Genomic DNA, 18,625 nt, shown 5'->3' with positions numbered 1-18,625 from the left:
TATTAGAGCATAAAAAGTATTAATTTATAAAAGAAACGAAAAATTATTTATAATTAAAAAAATGATTAATGATATTTAAAATGATTTAAGCGGCATTACTTCAAAATGACATGTCCTTATAACTATATTTAGTGGGAACCCATCTACCAAAAGAAAATATGTAAGAAATTAAATTTTTATAGTGCTTAAACCACACATTTAAATACTTGATTATCTGATGAAATAAATAATTTTGGGGGATGTTGAGAAATGTATATAAGTATTTAGATTCTTATTATTTTAAACCACGCATTCAAATACTTGTCTGCTTGTGTAACATCTAATGAAATAAAATATGCAGAAGAAAATACAAAAATAAATAGAAAAATAAATACAAAAATAAATAGAAAATACAAAAACAAAAATAATAGATAGGTCATAAGGCATAGACCATGCGTTTAAAGTAAACTCTACGTTGAAAGGCCGATTTTTTCAGAAATTATGAATTTTTCTTTATTTAATGTCTTTAATGTTTGAGCAGATTTCTTTATAACACAGTTAGAAATTTATTTCTAAGTCTATTTTTTGAAAGTTACACTAATTTCTGTAATTCATTCACATACGGTTTTAGTGCTATTTTACATTTTAGATGATATTTTTCAAATTCTAATCTCTGATTAAAATTTTCTTTCTGAAAGCCTCATAATTTAAAATCTAATGCATGCATTTTGTTAAAATTTAGCATACTAATTTCTCAATATGTTCTGCAGTTCCTAAACTAGAGAATAAAATCTATTCATTAAGAAATATTTTATAATTATTTTAGTGCTATGCAATGCGAAAAAATTTTAAATTTCCTGTTTTTTTTATCAATCGAACCCCAGTATTTAAAGAATAGATAGAAATGAAATTTACTTTTTAGTTCAAGAACTAGATAATATATTTCTAAAGATATTTTCAAAATTTTAAGCAAATCATTTGATAAACCTATAAACGAGAAGAGTTTTGCTTTATACTTCTTTTTAACCCTCCCAATAAAGCCCTTTATTTCCTAATTTCTGAAGCACTTTTGCCACTTCATGTATATTTTGGTTTCAAAGATGTTTTTTTTTAAACCATTTTTATGCAAATATTCAAAAATATAACTAAATTCTCCCCAAACATAGTCACATCACACATATAAGTATTTAGGTTGTTATAATGCAGGAATCATAAATTTAAGTATTTGGTTAATTCTGTAATATCTAATAAAATAAATAATTTCGACGAATGCAGAAATATATATATATATATCACTTATTAGTGCGAATTCTAAAATATCTATTCTTGTTTAGCAGCAAGTATTGACAAAGTGGAAATCTGAAAATATAATAATTTCCTTTTATCTCAAAACAATTTTTGATAAATTTTTAATTTTTTGTGATAAAATATTTAATTAAATGAGCGCAAAAATTTTCCAGATTGTTGAAGAAACTTTACAAAATATTGTTACAGCTTTTCTTCTATAATCTGTTTTTAAGTATTTTAGTCATTGTGGCAATACTTTTAATTATTTATATTTTCATATATTCTTCTTCTTTCAGTGAAATAAATTGGATCGATTCTAGTAAATAAAATGGAGTTGAAATATTTCTGACCCAATTTGAAAGAAAGGTGTGTGTACGAGAATTTAAAACCAACCCTAGAAAATTTCGAAAAATTAAAAATTGTGCACTAGAACTTAATAACAAACCCTTGAAATGTTCGGAAAAATTGAGCTTAAAGACTAAAAAATAATGGCAGATTTCAAAGAAATGTACTAGCTGCATAAGGTAATATACATTTAAAAGATAAAATGTAACTGAATATTTTGCGATTTCTTCCGTTTTACTTGATTTATTTTTTGGTGATGAAATTTATTTTGTTGATGATTTTTCTGTTTTCGTTGCTGTGTCACGAATACTATAAGGAAAATATAGTTTGAAATTCTGAACGCTTATAGATTTTACAAAAGAAAGAAGAAAAGAAAAAAAAGAAAGAAAAATCGAATCGAATCGAATACGCTTATTTTTCTTTCCAATTGAAGAAAATTCTCATTTTTTTAATATCTAATCTTAATTATCAAATGATTTTTAAATTTATTACATATAAACTGACCATTTATGCGAACAGACGAATTAAATAAATAATTATTTCTTTTAAGCGTATATTATCGTCTGAAATTGGATATGTGTTGATATTACCGGTATAAAGATTGAACACCTGGTTCACCCGCAGTTAGTGAAAGCTCCCCTAACCTCCTGGCTTACCATCTGTTAAGCATACGGAACCTATCTTCTTAACTGTAGAAATAACTGAAGGGGAAGCAACTGGAATCAAAAACTAAACAAGAGAAACAGGCTGGTGGAGTTCTCTGTATTTGTTGCCACAGAATCGGCACTATTTCCTTTGCTTTTCGATTTCCTTAATTACTGGGAGAGGGGGGAAGGGCAGAGCAATTTGAGCCTTCCACACTCCCCTCCCCTTCCAAACCAGAACCGCAACTGCATTCTGGACGGTCAAACAACAATTAACGGGGAAAAATTTTCCGCGAAAATCTTCCGAATTCGAGGTTTAATTACAGCAATTAGCCGGGGGTGGAGAAGGTTAGAGAGAGAAGTAGTCGTAGTTTTTATTTTTTGGCTTTTCCCAAACGATTCCCGTCATTGCATTCCGGAACACATGTTCCGCAGTAAGGGGGTGAGGGCAGGGTGTCTCGCCTTCGAGTTTTCCGCCGTGCAAATGCATGTATGATGGCTACTAATTACTATGGGTTCTAGGTGTGTGCAATGCATCACGGTCAGAAAACTCAGTTTTAATGCCTTCCTGCAGTGGCGAAAAAGCTAACAGAGTTGGCCCAGAGTTTTGTTGGAAGCCACCACCAGAACTTCTCTAATTACGAAGCAAGAGTTAATTGCAGACAAAGGGGCGTTATACGTTTCTTTCAACATTTGCGTGCAATAGCTGTTTAATGACTGTGTTGGTAAGTTTCTGGACGAGGGGCACGATGATGGGGGGTGAGGTGGAGGAAGCTTTGGGTTGATGAGTTATTCAAGTGGTTGATATATTCGTCGATTTTTAATCACGCAAGCAAATGAGAATAATTGCTGTTGCTCATGAAAAAATTTTTGTTCGAGTTTTGATGAAGAGACTTTGTCTGTTGTTTGCTCATTATCTAAGGGTGGCGGTGATAAATCAATGAAGTGGTGGTGGTGATATAAGTTTCGAAATAACTCATCCGTATGAAAAATAAAGAGCCAGACATGCACTTAGAAGAATGACGTAATTACTTCTGATTCCTTTTTTTATTAATAAATATTACAGGGAAATACTTTATCTTCAGAGGTGAATTAGAGATTTTGAAATTGCAACAGGATCACAAAAGTATGTGTCACAAAATATAAATAAAGAGCAAAATATATGTACTTAGAAGAATGACTTAATTACTTCTCTTTTTTGTAATACTACAGACTAATGCTTTATCATCAGAGATGAATTAGATATTTTGAAATTATTCTGTATTGCTACATGATCACAAAAGTCTGTTTCACAAAATATAAATAAAGAACAATATATATATATATATATATATATATATATATATACTTAGAAGAATGATTACTCCTTTTTTTTTTTTTTTTTTTTTTTTTTAATGTTAAAGACGAATGTTTTATCATCAGAGGTGAATTAGATATTTTGAAATTATTTTGTATTGCTACAGGGTCACAAAAGTCTGTGTCACAAAATATAAATAAAGAGCAAGATAAATATACTTAGAAGAATGACTTAATTACTTATGTTTTTTGTAATGCCAAAGACGAATGTTTTATCCTCACAGGTGAATTAGATATTTCGAAATTATTTTGTATTGATACAGGATCACAAAAGTCTCTGTTTTATAATGCTAAAGACGAATGCTTTATCCTTAGAGGTGAATTAGAGATTTTGAAATTATTTTGTATTGCTACAGGATCAATAAAATCTGTGTCACAAGAATAGGATCTTTGAAAGTGTATGTAGCAGAGTTTTATAATTCGAAATCTGTTCAAAATAATTTTTACCGAATAACTTGAATAACTGAAATTAAAAATGAATATGGTATAAATATGACTACAAGATAAAGCAAATCTTATGGAATAAAAAAAATAACAATAACATTTTTTTTATTGTTTGAAATTTATAAAAAGAATAAATAGTAATTAATTTTAAGAAATGAAATCATAAAAAGCGCAATTAATTTCTTAATGATTTAAAATTAGTCAATTCCAGTTCATTTTACTAAACAAACAATACACAGATGAATATTTTTATAGAATAAGTTGCCTGCTCGGATATCTTTCTCATCATCTGATTATAACTAAAAATTTCACTATCCATCCCGAAATAGATCATATGTTGCTCGTGTGATGGAAGAGATGCAAATTTTGAACTTAACAGAAGAAGAAACAACAAATGTTTCAACAACAGCACCTGACAAAGGAATTGTTATTCAAAAACATTGTTAATGCGATAAAGTAAATACATAGGAAAAAAATTTTCATCTTCCTTTCAGAGTTAATTACTTATGAATATTCTATTCTTTTAAGGATTTTATGTTCTCGCAGTGGGGTACTTGTCGTTTAATTTTAATTAAAAAAGGGTAATAAAAATCCATTTTTTTTTTGTTTTTGTAGAACGATATGCTATTCCGAGTCTTTTGGTGGAGTTCAACTTTATAAACCCTCATTTTTGTGCAGTACCTAAAATTATGTGCAAAAAAAAAAGTATAAAAACTCAATTTTGTCTTATTGCTGGTAACCATGATCAATCTTTTTAATTATATGGATAATATTCAATCCATATCATGCAGAATAAGAGTAGAATTGTCCGTATCATCTACACCGTCTATAAATTAAAGAGAATAATATGAGCCATAACAATCTTCCTAAATAAAATGGCCAGTATTCAAAGTGAGAATAAGAGTAAGATTGTCCAAATCATCAATACCATCTTTTAGTTAAAGAGGACAATATAAACCATAGTGATCTATCTAAATTATAGGCGAGTACTCAAACCAAATCATCCAGGATAAGAGTGAGATTATCCAAATCACCCAGATTATCTGTAACTCAAAGAGGACATTATAAATCATTACCATTTTTTATAACTATATGGTAAGTATTCAAACCAGATCAAGCAGAATAAGAGTGAAATTCTCCAATTCGTCCTTAAATAAGAAAGCAATGCAATGCGGTAATACGAACCATTGCCAGACTTCCTAAGCTATATGGTGAGTATTCAACCTAGATCAAGCAAGATACGAGTTTAATTATCCAAATCATCATTATCATCTTTAAATCAAAATGTACTTAACGGATGATTACCATTCTTTTTAAACAATGCAGCGAGTATCCAAACTAAATCATACAGAATAAGAATGAAGTTATCCAAATCATCCAGATTATCTGTAATTCAAAGAGGACATTACAAATCATTACCCTCTTTTAAAATTATATGGCAAGTATTCAATCCAGTTCAAGCAGAATAAGAGTGAAATTCTACAATTCATCCTTAAATAAGAAAGCAATGCAATGCGGTAATACGAACCATTACCAGACTTCCTAAGCTATATGGTGAGTATTCAACCTAAATGAAGCAAGGTCATTTAATTATCCAAATCCTCGTTATCATCTTTAAATCAAAATGTACTCTACGGATGATTACCATTCTTCTTAAACAATACAGCGAGTATACAAATTAAATCATGAAGAATAAGAATGGGTTATCCAAATCACCCAGATTATCTATAACTCAAATAGGACATTACAAATTACTATCATCTTTTAAAACTATATGGTAAGTATTCAATCCAGATCAAGGAGAATAAGAGTGAAATTCTCCAATTCATCCTTCAATAAGAAAGCAATGCAATGCGGTAATACGAACCATTACCAGACTTCCTAAGCTATATGATGAGTATTCAACCTAAATCAAGCAAGGTCATTTAATTATCCTAATCATCATTATCATCTTTAAATCAAAATATACTCTACGGATGATTACCATTCTTCTTAATCAAGTCCAATCGAGTATCCAAACTAAATCATGCAGAATAAGAATGGGGTTATCCAAAATGTGCTGGATAATGATTTTAAATGTTTTGCATATTTAAGATACACAATTTTCAAATCAACAAATATTTTAAAAATGGACTTTTATTATTTACAATCTAAAAGTATTTGTTAATATAAAATACTATTGCTAACCTCAGCTCGACCCAAGAGAACGCAGTTCATGCCCTCGATGTTCCATCATTTATCACAACCCCTTCCAGATTCACCTCTTGACACCCTTTAGGTTCCCTGCATTGTTCCTCATACACCTGTGTAACACTTTCAACCCTTTTTCTTCCCTCCGCATGCCCATGCTCCCTCTTTTCACCCTTTCCTTTCGCACCCCTTTCGAAGCGGTTGTCAACCCTTCCGGCACCAACAGACGGGGAATATGCCACATATAAAGGGCGATGATTGGTATGCATGTAGCATTTTGTAAGAGTCGTTGATCTTACTAGGTTGTTGGTTGGAACAAGATGGTAAGTATGGTAAGTCATAATGAGTTGTGGCATAAATTGAGAATTTGTGATTGTTTCGATGATCGAGGTGGTATGTTTTCGTAGTTTTCGATGGTGAATTAATTAAACAAAAGATCATGATGATAAAAATCTATAAGTGACGTGTGTACGTGTTTATATATATAAAAAAGTGTCCGGCAAATAGTTTCAGAGGAAGAATGTTAAACTAAGATTGTTATTGACTTTTCAAAAGTTGTGTACAAATGCATCCTATTTAAAATGCCTAAAGTCTTAACTTTATAAATTCAAAATTTTCTAATTCAACCAATAAGAATTCTAGAATTTTTCTAATTTATTTTTTTGTCTTATTGTATTTGTTTTTATGTGAATTAATTTATTATCAGACAGTAAATTTGATAAATTTTGTAATGTAAATCATGCAGATATATTTAATCTCTATTTTCAGATCTTATGTTAGTATTATATCTTCCAAAAATTTCCTTCTTATTGAATTAATTGTTTTATATATTATAAGAATTTTTCATTTTATATATTATTCAATTATTTAATTTTTTTTAAATTATTGTTTTAATTTTACTTGTTATATATTTTATATTTTTTTATAATTAATTATTTTGAAATTTTTTTCATTTCATATATACATATATGTCAATTCAATGTTGTTAAAAGAAAATAAAATTGCATTGAATTCACTTTTTTTTTGCCTAAATTGTATATACCATGGATATCTTTAAAGAAAATAACTCGCACCTACGAATAGGAATCCCTGAAAAGTATCAGGCAGTCTTGGTTGAAATTGTTGCAGAAATATGCAACTATTTAAACAGAGTAAAAGTTTTAAACAGTTGTAAAAGTTATTGCACAGAGTAGAAGTTGTAAACGTAGTACAGAATAAAAGTTATAAATGTAGTGTATAAATATTGATATAAAGGGGTGCAATTCATAATGCGTTTGAGAGAGGTAAGTGGTTTTGTTTGTTAAAGATTTTTATCAGTTTAGATGATATTTTATAATTATTTCCAGTGAGACTTGCCTAAAATTTTTTCTCGAGAGTCGTATTAAAGATATCTTATTTCCCTCCCCCTCCGATATAAAATTTTAAACCACTTTTTGAGGCTATGAAGGCCATAAGTCCTCATATTTTTATTTTCAACATCCCACACATAAAATTGTATGCTTCGTAATGTGATAAAAAAAATCCTCCTGTACTTCTGTATTATTAAACGTATGTAATTGAAGAACATTTGTTGCAAAAAAGCCTAATAGCGTCAGATATTTCGCGATATTTTTTTTTGTTTTACTGGTTAGTTACTGGGATGCGGTTAGTACACATATACCAGAATACAAAATATGTATTTTGGATAAATTGAATAGCAACATCAAAGTAGAAATACTTATAAATAGCAACCGACTTTCTAAACTAGTTTAAGCTTTTTATTGTTTACATTGACATCATAATTTTTTAAAAGAAACAAACATAAAAATCAAAAATTTTATGTTGAAAATAATGAAAATGTATATAAACAAAAATATATATATATATATATATATATATATATTTTAAATCAATGAACCAAGGATATATGTTACAAAAAAAATCCCAAAAATTTTACTCGAAATAGCAAAATGTGCCGTTTTTTTCTTTTAAAAGGCTTTCCTTATCTCTTCTTTATTTCCTTTTGCTCATGGTTTTGTCACACAATAAAATCTTTTGAAGTGATTTAAAATAAAATCAGATATTTTGAAATAGATAATCTTTTAAGTTATGTATTTTAAGTAGGCATTAGCATTTCTAGCATGCTGATAGCTTTTAGTAACCTTCTAATGGACTTTTTTTAAAGAATAAAATATTATTTTATTTCAGTCTCTCAAAACACTCCCCAATAAACACATAAATTTATTGAAATGATAAAAAGACGTGAAAGATATATTTTATTCAATTGTCTGATGTTATGATTTGATATATGATTTGGGATTTTTTTTTCTAGTTTTCATAAAAACATTAAAGTGTCTGATAAATTGTGAATTTTTTTTTTAGTTCACTCTAAAATATAATTTAATTGAATGTATATTTACCATTATCACTTCATAAATCATACAATGATGGATTTTGTTATCGAAACAAGAGAAAAATAACTAAGAAAGAAAAAGTCGAGAAGCTATAATATGTACACGGTATATTATAATATGAATAAAAAAAGTACTATATTTCCACAAGATGTATTTATATGAAAAATACTCTTTTTGTTATCATATATAATTTTTTACCTTGTTTGTTATTGTTATGTTCACAAATTGCATTGCCCGAGAAAAAATGAAATTTCCACTTAAATTTGAATTCAGGTTTTAAAAATTGCTTTTGTGTTAAAAAAAAACTTATTCTACATTTAATTCTTTATCAGTTTTAATTAAGAGTGCCTGAAGAGACTTTTTAACATGAATTTTTATAGTTGCTTCAGAAATTATTTGCCGATGTAACAACATTAATTAAGACAACATTAATTGAATTTCTTGGAAATCCAAATAATCTGGAATTGTGCTGTTAAAAATGTTATTTCTAGCGCATGCTATTTTATATTAATACTAGTCATTTTCATTTTTATGAAGCAATAAAAACAAGGCTTATGCTAAATCCTACTAATTTCATTCTAATCAATTGTTTAAATATTAAGGAACGTTTCTTTTTTTAAATCCAAAAATTACTTATTCTTATATTAAAAGACAACAAAATTTATGCGATTTTTTGAAGATGAATTTTAAAAGAGGAAGAAAGAAGAAAAGAAGAAATTTGAAGAAGATTTTTAAAGTTACTTTAGAAGTTATTGACCAAAATTAGGGCATAATTTAAGAATGTTTACAGCCATTGGAAATCCATTTGATTTGGAATTGCACTGCTAAAACTGTCAATACTAGAATTATTTGCTTTTTCTTTGTTTTATTTTTTGTTTGTTTTAATATGTTTTTATTTTTGTCAAAAACGAAAGCAGCAGGAATTTGCTAAAATGCCTGAATAATTGTTTAAATAATAGAAAACGTCTTTTTTTAATTCAAAAATTACTTATTACATAAAAGGACAACAACATTTATAGTATATAATGCGATTTTTTAAAGTTGCTTTGGAAGTTATTTGTCGATATAATGATGTTAATTAAGAATCTCTGATGCTCTTGGAAATCCATATGATTTGGAATTATGCTATTAAAACTGTCATTACTAGCGTATGTTAATCTATATTATGCTAATGCTAATTGTTTTGATTTTGGTCAAAAACGAAAAAAGCAGGAGTTTTCTAAAAAAAGTCTGAACAATCGATTAAAAAATAAAAATGGATTTTTTAAAAATTCAAACATTACTTATGCAATTATAAATGTACTATAAAACTTATAGTATATAATGCGATTTTTTAAAGATGAATTTGTTAAGCTGTTTTAGAAGTAATTTGTTCGTTGTAACAACATGGTCTTCTGGAAATCCATGTAATTTCTAATTACGTTATTAAAACTGCCATTGCACTATATTATACTAATGCTAGGTAGTTTCATTTTTTGTCAAACGAAAGCAACAGGATTTTTCTAAATGGTCAATAATAAATAATAAAAATAGATTTTTTATTGAAAAAATTACTTATGCCTATATAAAAAGACCATAAAACGTATAGTATATAATCCCATTTTTTAAGATGAATTTTTATAATTTCTTTGGATCGATATAATGATGCCAATCATGAATATTTGAAGCTCCAGGAAATTTATATAGTTTGGAATTAACTGATAAAACTGTCATTACTATTGTATGTTATATTATGCTAATGATAATTAGTTTTCTCTATATAAAACGAAAGTTTCAAGAATTCACTTAAAAATCTGAATGATCGTTAAATAGATTTTTTAAAAATGGATTGACTGTCAAATAATTGCTTTTATTTAACGATCGTTTGAATAAAAAAAAAAGATTTTTTTTTAAATAGATTGACTGTTAAATAATTGCTTTTATTTAACAATCGTTTGACTAATAATAAAAAAAAGATTTCTTTTATATATGTATAAGAAAAATTACATTAGTCTACAGAAAAGGACTACAAAACGTATAGTATATAATGCGATTTTTTGAAAGATGAATTTGTTAAGTTGTTTCAGAAGTTATTTATTTGTCGATGTAGTGACATTTATTTCAATTGTTTTTCTCTCTCTCTTTTTTTCCCCTTTGTTTTATCAACTCGATGAAAAGACAATTGTTACAATCCTAAAGAACATGTTTAGTTCTCGAAAACGGTGTTTATCGTACAAAGATGCTAATCATGTTTCAGCAGAATTCTTAAACTGATCAGCAAGTTGCTTATTTTAAAATAACTCCACTGATTTTTGCTCGGAAAAACTTTTCTCAAAAAGAATGAGAAACGCTTTTTAGTGCTGCTTCAAGTCGAACAAAATCAGCTTTGCACTTGCATTTGCTGATAACTAGATAAAAAATGCAAGATTTTAACTTGTGCCAAATCTTGCGTACATTGCCGTGATTTGTCTTTGATGTTAGCCGCTGCTCTTCATAGTTCTTAAAGAGCGCTGCTCTTCATAGTTCTTAAAGAGCGCTGCTCTTAGAAAAAAGAATAAACCGAGGCTGCTTTAATACAAAAGATCAAAGGAAACAAAGAACGGGGTTTGAAGTCTTTAAAACAAAATTTTCAGTTTTGCAGAATACGCATCTGATATGTATCGATGGATATCTGAGTATTTCTATGTTAAGCAAAATGAATATCGTGGAAGATATATATTTTTTAAAACTCCTTCACTATAAGATTTTTTTACAAATGTTTTTGTTAATTCAAAGTTTAGAGCATACATGCGAAGTAATTGCTCGTTTGAATAGCAAAGAAAAGTGAAAAATATTTTCTACATTAAAAACAAATAAAGAGCAAGAAAGTTAATAAAAAGCACTATTATTTGTATCAGTTTCATTTTTTTTATACAAACTAAAAATAACTATATTATGCAATGCATAAAAATAATTTTCTGTACAAAAACATCATTAAATTATTTTTATTACAGACTTATCTTTATTATGCAAACACTACGAAGTTAATTAAAAAATAATTGCATAATTCGTACTTTTTAATTTCATAATTTGCATCTTTTACACCATACATTTGTTTTTTATATGTAATGTTTCGTCTTTTCCTTAATCATTTTACAATTTGAATGCAATTTTTAACTTAATACTTTATTTCTTTTTCGGAATTTTATTAATATTCGCTTAATTCTCCATATGTATTTTTTTACAGTTGCTTTACATTCTTATAATTCACTATTCGCATTGTTTTTATATCCGGAAGCGTATTCCATAATATTCAATACATTTAAAATTTCTATAACTCCATTATTTTCAATAATAAAATAATTTTCACTACATTTAAAATTTCTTCGTATTCATCCCCCCCCCAATTTCGGCCCATTCTATTATTTTATTTCTGTTCTTTTTTTATAGTTTTATTTTTATTCTCTCTATAAATCTATCCGTATTTTCTGATTCCTTTAATTTGATCTTAAGAATGCAGAGGAAATTATATACATAACGCGAATAAATTTATTTAGTAAATGTAGTGTAATTTACAAAAAAAAAAAAAAAAAAAAAATCAAATTAATTACATAAAATATAAATATTTGTAATAATTCACTCCACGGTCACTGTTCTTTTAATAGTTTGACGCATTCTTTTTATAGTTTGATTCGTGTTTCCTTTTTAATTTCATTCCTATTCTTCCCATGATTTGACTTAAAGAATGTGGATGAAATAATACAAATAGTCTGAAAGAAGTTATCAAGGAATATGGAGTGATTTTCAAAAAGAAAAGATATAAATTACTTAAAATACAGTTATCTTTCATTTCATAATTACTGTTCTTTCTACATTTTGATTTGCATTTTTTTTTTATAAATTTTGTTGTTATTTTTCTATGATTTCAATCTATTTCTTAATATAATTTCTTCTGCATTATTTCTTTAATTCTTCTTCTTCTCCCAATCTGATTTGAAATCTTTCATTTCAGAATTCTCATTATTTTTTTATAGTTTCATCTGTGATCCTTTGACATATGATATCATATTTTGGCAATGAATTTCTTCGTACTCTTTCTATAATTTTAAAGTTATTTCATGTATCTTATCCTTATCTCTATAACGTTTCCATAATTTGTTTTATGCTGTTTTATTTCAATATTTGCAAATTTTCTTATTTTTTCTATACTTGCATTCGTTTTATTGTTTGTATCGTCTTATTTTTTCATTCCTTTAGCTTTCTTTGAATAATTTTATCAGATTTCTTTTAACCCTTTCTAGGGCCATGGGAAGTATGCTTCCCACCAAATTTATCAGTCTTTGTATGAAATTATGTAGGTTGGCATAAGTTCTGACAAATTATTTTAGTATGTCAGAAACTTAGATGCTTCTGTTCTTTATCTCAGACAAAATGATGTATCTTGATTTGTTACTTAATTATTAATTAACCAAATTAATTAATTAATCAAATTAAATTTATCTAATAAGCTAAATGAACCCTTTTTCTAATTCTAATTTCAAGCCTAAAAATATTTTAACATAATAGGACTAGAAAAAATGGCCCTTTAAAGGGGTAATGTATAATTCACATTTTTTAAAAATAATTCTTGCTCTTTGTTCAGAATTCGCTTTTTTCTATAATTTGAATCATTTATACTTCGCTCCCTTCTCTCTAAATCTGATGTTGTCCTGGAATCAGGTTAGTGGACTTCCTGAGGGGTTGATTCCTTCTTCCTGACAACGAAAGTAAATGGAGGCAAATTGTTTTAAAAATGTCCTGAGCAAAAAAGCTCAATTCCAAATAAAAAAAAGATATTTTAATGTTAGTTAAAATGCAGAAGAAATCGCTACATGATATTATTAACTTTTACATCAGAAATGAAGGATTAAAACATGAAATCAAAAAAATTTAAACAAATTATACACTTTCTTAAAACCTTTAACCTTTGCTTAAACGTTTGCCAGTTTTTTCATCTGATATCGCAGAACGCTCCATCTCTAATTATAAAAAACAATGCAGGTTTAATCCGTGTATTACTTAGGTATTCAGACGATTGCTAGCAGAGAGAAGAACAATTTCCTTTACTTGAAAATGATGAAGGAATCGGAAAACTATTCATTTGTATTGCCATAAATAATATTTCTAAAAGTAGTTTTAACAAATAATATTGTTTTAAACTCATTTGATGTTAATTAAAATTTTACTTTTCCTTATTTGCAATCATCACATCGTCAAGTGCAAAATAAATACTTGCCACAACGTAATAAATATTTTCATTAAATCATAACAATAAATTAAGTAATATTAAATCCTTCGAAAAACACCGACAAAAAAACACCTTTAAATGTTACTGGTCAAGTGACTCGCTATTTACCAATCACAAAATGAATAAAACACAATGTTTACATACATTTTTTATATAATAAATATATATTCTACAATTTGAGTCATATTCATTTATTTCAGCACCCAGATTATTTCTATAACTTTGAATTAGTTCCTCAAAATTTTTCAAAACATTTGTAATAAATTTTATATGGAATTTGATCCAAAGTAGCATTTGCTCTTAGCTGAAATCCATTAAACTTCAAATTCTACTTATCGCACAAGCCGTGTCCACTAAGAACGCCATCCAGCGCCACCATCTGGCTAATGTCCTTTCTAAATCCGTTTAAGGCTCAACAGGACAAATTATTTCCCCTATTTCCCTCTCATTGTCTCTGTCACACAGTCTTGAGTTTCCCCTTTGGAATCCATTAAAAGTGCCCCACCGGAAATTCGGAAGTGACCTTTCCGGCTAAGATCCGGGTAATTTTAAAGTCGAGTGGCGAAGATACGTGACAATTAAATCGAAAGGCAGGATCACCCCGGAAGCTGTGGTAATCGCAGAAAAGGATTTGTGTGGACATCTCTTATTATGATGATGGTGTTGTGTGCACTGTCCGTGAAACAGGTGCTCTGTCACTTTTGCACATATTGTTCATCGGAATTTGGTCCGTTTACGGAACTTCTTGCTGATGATATTTTGGTTGAATCAGGACGTAGCTGCTTGAACTGACTTTTTGGTTTCTAAAACTTATAATTGATGACATTTTTCCGGTTTCATGTAAAAGGACATGTTCGGCTATTGTTGATTTTCGTGTGAATAAATGTTGTATCAAACACGCGATAGTAATAACGGTGATTAATTTTCAAAATTCATTGTTGGTATTTGTACTTCAAATGGTATTTTGATGTTCCTTTTGGAAAAATGATTACTTCCATCACGATATAAGCATGAAAACTGTCAGTGCTTCGTTAAACCCAATCATCAGGGGTTGGAAAGTACTTTTGCATAATTCTTTTTATACGGCATAAATCAAAACATTGCGAAAAAAGAAATATTTAATTTCAAAATTTTTGATTCTTATTTTTTTTCTTTCTTAGAATAAATTATGAAATTTCGTGTAACTTATTCTGGGAACTCAAAACCATATTCTTTTTTGCTTAAATATGCAGTAGCACAATAAATTAAAAAAAAATTATAAAATTTCTCATATTTCGTAATTTGTTATTAAATCATAGTTGATTAAATGCTTAAAAAGTTTTCTTTTCCAAAATAATATGCACTGTTATTAAAGGGATAGTTATATTAAAAAGCTGTAAGAAGCTTAACATTATATTAAAAATTCTGACGTGAAAAGCACTAAGTTTTATTTTCTACCTTTTGAAAAATTGTATTTTCTTCTACTAGCAGAATTATTGCAGCTTAATTATATTTATGGTTCTTATATAAAATGTAATAATTTTATTTCCTATCGATAGATAAATTAGTTCAAAATTAAATAAAAATGTTATCTAGTTAATTTACTTTATTATTTTATTATTTATCTTGTTTTATTTAGTTATAGTTTTCCTCTTTTTAGTTGTTATTTTGAAGTTCATTATACTATAAAACTCACCGCAGACATTATTATAAGCTTTTTATATTCTTTTTACATATTCTCTCTCTTTCCCTCTCTGTGTGTGTTTCATTGCGGATACTATTAAATTCTTGTTCTTGCATTTTATAAAATTATAAACAAACTTTGCTTTTTTATTAGATGCATAAAAATTTAGCTGAAATATCAATTTTTTATTTTAAGAATAATTCAGCAGATATTAAATGATTTCAAAGGACCAAATTAAATTAGGAAAATATTGTATATAAGCGTAAAAACTTGAAAGAGAATTTTATTGATATTTTTCTTGAAAATTAAAAAGACCAATTTTTAATTAAATTTATTACACTTAAAAAGTGAAATTCAAGTATGATACCTAAAATATAAGTTAATAATAGTATTAGCTATCTTTAAATAAAATTAAAATAAAAATATTTCTTTCATAATTTATTATTTAAGTAAAAGTTTATGTTGTACCCTCAAATATATCGTTACAAAACTGAAATATTTTGCTCACTGATAAAATTATCAAAGAAATGAAAATAATTGATAATGTAAATGAAAAAAAGTATAATTAGTTAACTGTGAATAATTCATTTTGGAAACATAGAATTGGCGTAAGAGAATTATAATTTTTTAAATGCGAAATGCAGAACATATTTTTTCAGATGTTAATACATAATAAAAAGGATTCAGTTGCTTCTTCAAAAATATTTTTATTAATAAAGAATTACCGAAAACGAAGTATTTTGTTTTCATTTAACACTCAAATAATTTCATTCGGGGAATAGAAAAACATTTATAATTAAGTTTCTAATATTTTATGCATAATAAAAACGCTCAAATAAAAACGGTAGTAATTTTTTTAAAGATTAAAATAAGGACAAAGAAGTAATTTTCGATTAAATATTCAATAAATGATTTGCTAAGAAAAGTAATTCGTTAAATAAAGTAAAGTAAAAATAAAGTATTTTTTTTATTATTATTATTTAGAAATTACTAATTTACAACTAAAATGCTAGAAAAATGTTATGAACCGAAGAAATTTCTTTTTGAGTTCTATTTAATAAGACTCAAAGATTTCAAAATTGAACCTGAAAGTTCAAAAAACACATTAAAAAAATATTTCAACAATGATAGCATCAAACCATTCATAAATTCATTCACATTTTACCAAATAATAGTCAGCGTATGAAATTCAGATTCAAAAGCTTTATACTGAACTTATTTCTTACCACATTTTTTATACTTTTTACGTTGGCAGTGTGCTATATAACCGAAACAATTATTGAATCCCCAGCCCTGAATTTTTGTTCTTGAAGTGAAATAGAAACGATTTACTGTACCTTATAAAGTCATCTTCATCATTAAACATTCGTTCTTTGACTCTCATTTAGGGGGAAATTGAGCAAATCGTCTTTGCAAGGCTGATCTAAGAGAACAATCCCCTATTTTAGAAAAAGGGGTCTCAGTCAAAAGTTATTATCATCAATCATTATTTGAAGGTAATAACTCCAGATTTCGAATTTGATCGATCCCATTTCTTTTATCATAAAGCGTGCATTATTCCTCCCTCAGATCTAAGTTTCAAAGAAAGTTTCAAATTTTTTAAGAGTAGAATATGATAGAAAGAATGTATTTGTGTCTTTTGTGGAAATTTAATAAATTTTCCGCATTCCATATACACAAAAATCAGTTGTTTATGGGTTTCTTTTTATGGTTTCTCAAAATTTATTTATTTCTCATCTGATTATTGTAGAGGAAAAAAAAAGAACATTTGAATCTCTAATAAGAAATAACATATTTATTGTAATGCTCATAATTTATTTATATTATTTTCTTTATAAATAAATTTACATTATTTTCAATAATTTATATCATTATTATATTTAAATCATTATATTAACTTCATCATTTATATTATTTTCAAAAATTTACTCTTAATTATAGTAATGATGGTTTATGGTTGAGTTGGTTCTGTTTTTTTTTCAGCCGTCTTATCTCTAATTAGTTCTATATTCTATATATAAAGAAATCACTTCGTTATGGTTTTCTTTTTTATGGTTCTTAAAATTTATTTATTTCTGTTCAAATTGCTGCACAGAAAAAAAAGGAAGATTCGAATTTCTAGTAAGAAATATCCTAGTACTGTAATGTTTATAATTAATCAATTATTTATATTATTTTCAAAAATTTGCTCTTAATTGTAGCAATGACGGCTGATGGCTGAGTTATTTATATTTCTATTCAGCCGTTTTATCTTTAATTATTTTATCTTAAAATTTATTTATTTCTCTTCAGATTACTATACAGAAAAAAAGAAAGAAGATTAGAATCTGTATTAAGAAAAATTACAGTATTGTAATGTCACTAATTAACTAATTATGAACACCATAATTAATTACTTATTTATATTATTTTCAAAATTGTACTCTTAATTATGGTAATGTTGGTTGACAGTTCAATTAATTATGTTTCTTTTCAGCCGTTTTATATCTGAATAGTTCTATGTTCTATGTACAAAAAAAAAATCATTTTTTTATGATTCTTAAAATTTATTTGTTTCTCTTCAGATTACTGCACAAAAAAAAAGATTCGAATCTCTAGTAAGAATATAATAGTATTGTAATGATCATAATTAATTAAGTAATAATATTATTTTTAAAAAATTCACTCTAAATTATATCAATGATGATTGATGATTGAGTTACTTATACTTCTTTTCATCTGTTTATCTGTTTTCTTTCTATGGCTCTTAAAATCTATTTCTGTTCAGATTACTATACTGAGAAAAAGAATTTCGAATCTGTAGTTATGAAATATCACAGTATTGTAATGAACATAAGTAATTAATTATATGCTTGCGTTAGTTATTTATATTATTTTCAAAAATTTACTCTTAATTATAGCAATTATGGTTGATGGTAGAGTTACTTATTCTTTTCAGCCGTTTTATCTCTGTTTAGAGTTATATATAAAGAAATTACTTTTTATAGTTTTCTTTTTATGGTTCTTTATTTATTTCTGCACAGATTACTGTTCAGAAAAAAAAGAAGATTTGAATGTCTAATAATAAATATCATAGTAT

The 18,625-nt window shown here is 27.0% G+C and overlaps 1 long non-coding RNA gene across 2 annotated transcripts in view; it reads right to left on the bottom strand.

The window, feature by feature from the left end:
* Positions 1 to 18,625, bottom strand: part of LOC129988897 (uncharacterized) — a 185,757-nt gene that overhangs the window by 69,800 nt on the left and 97,332 nt on the right. The gene's annotated exons all lie outside the window — the stretch shown is intronic.

The sequence above is a fragment of the Argiope bruennichi genome, chromosome 10 (genome assembly GCF_947563725.1).
Source record: "Argiope bruennichi chromosome 10, qqArgBrue1.1, whole genome shotgun sequence".
NCBI lineage: Eukaryota > Metazoa > Arthropoda > Arachnida > Araneae > Araneidae > Argiope > Argiope bruennichi.
This window is presented reverse-complemented; position numbering and strand designations above follow the sequence as displayed.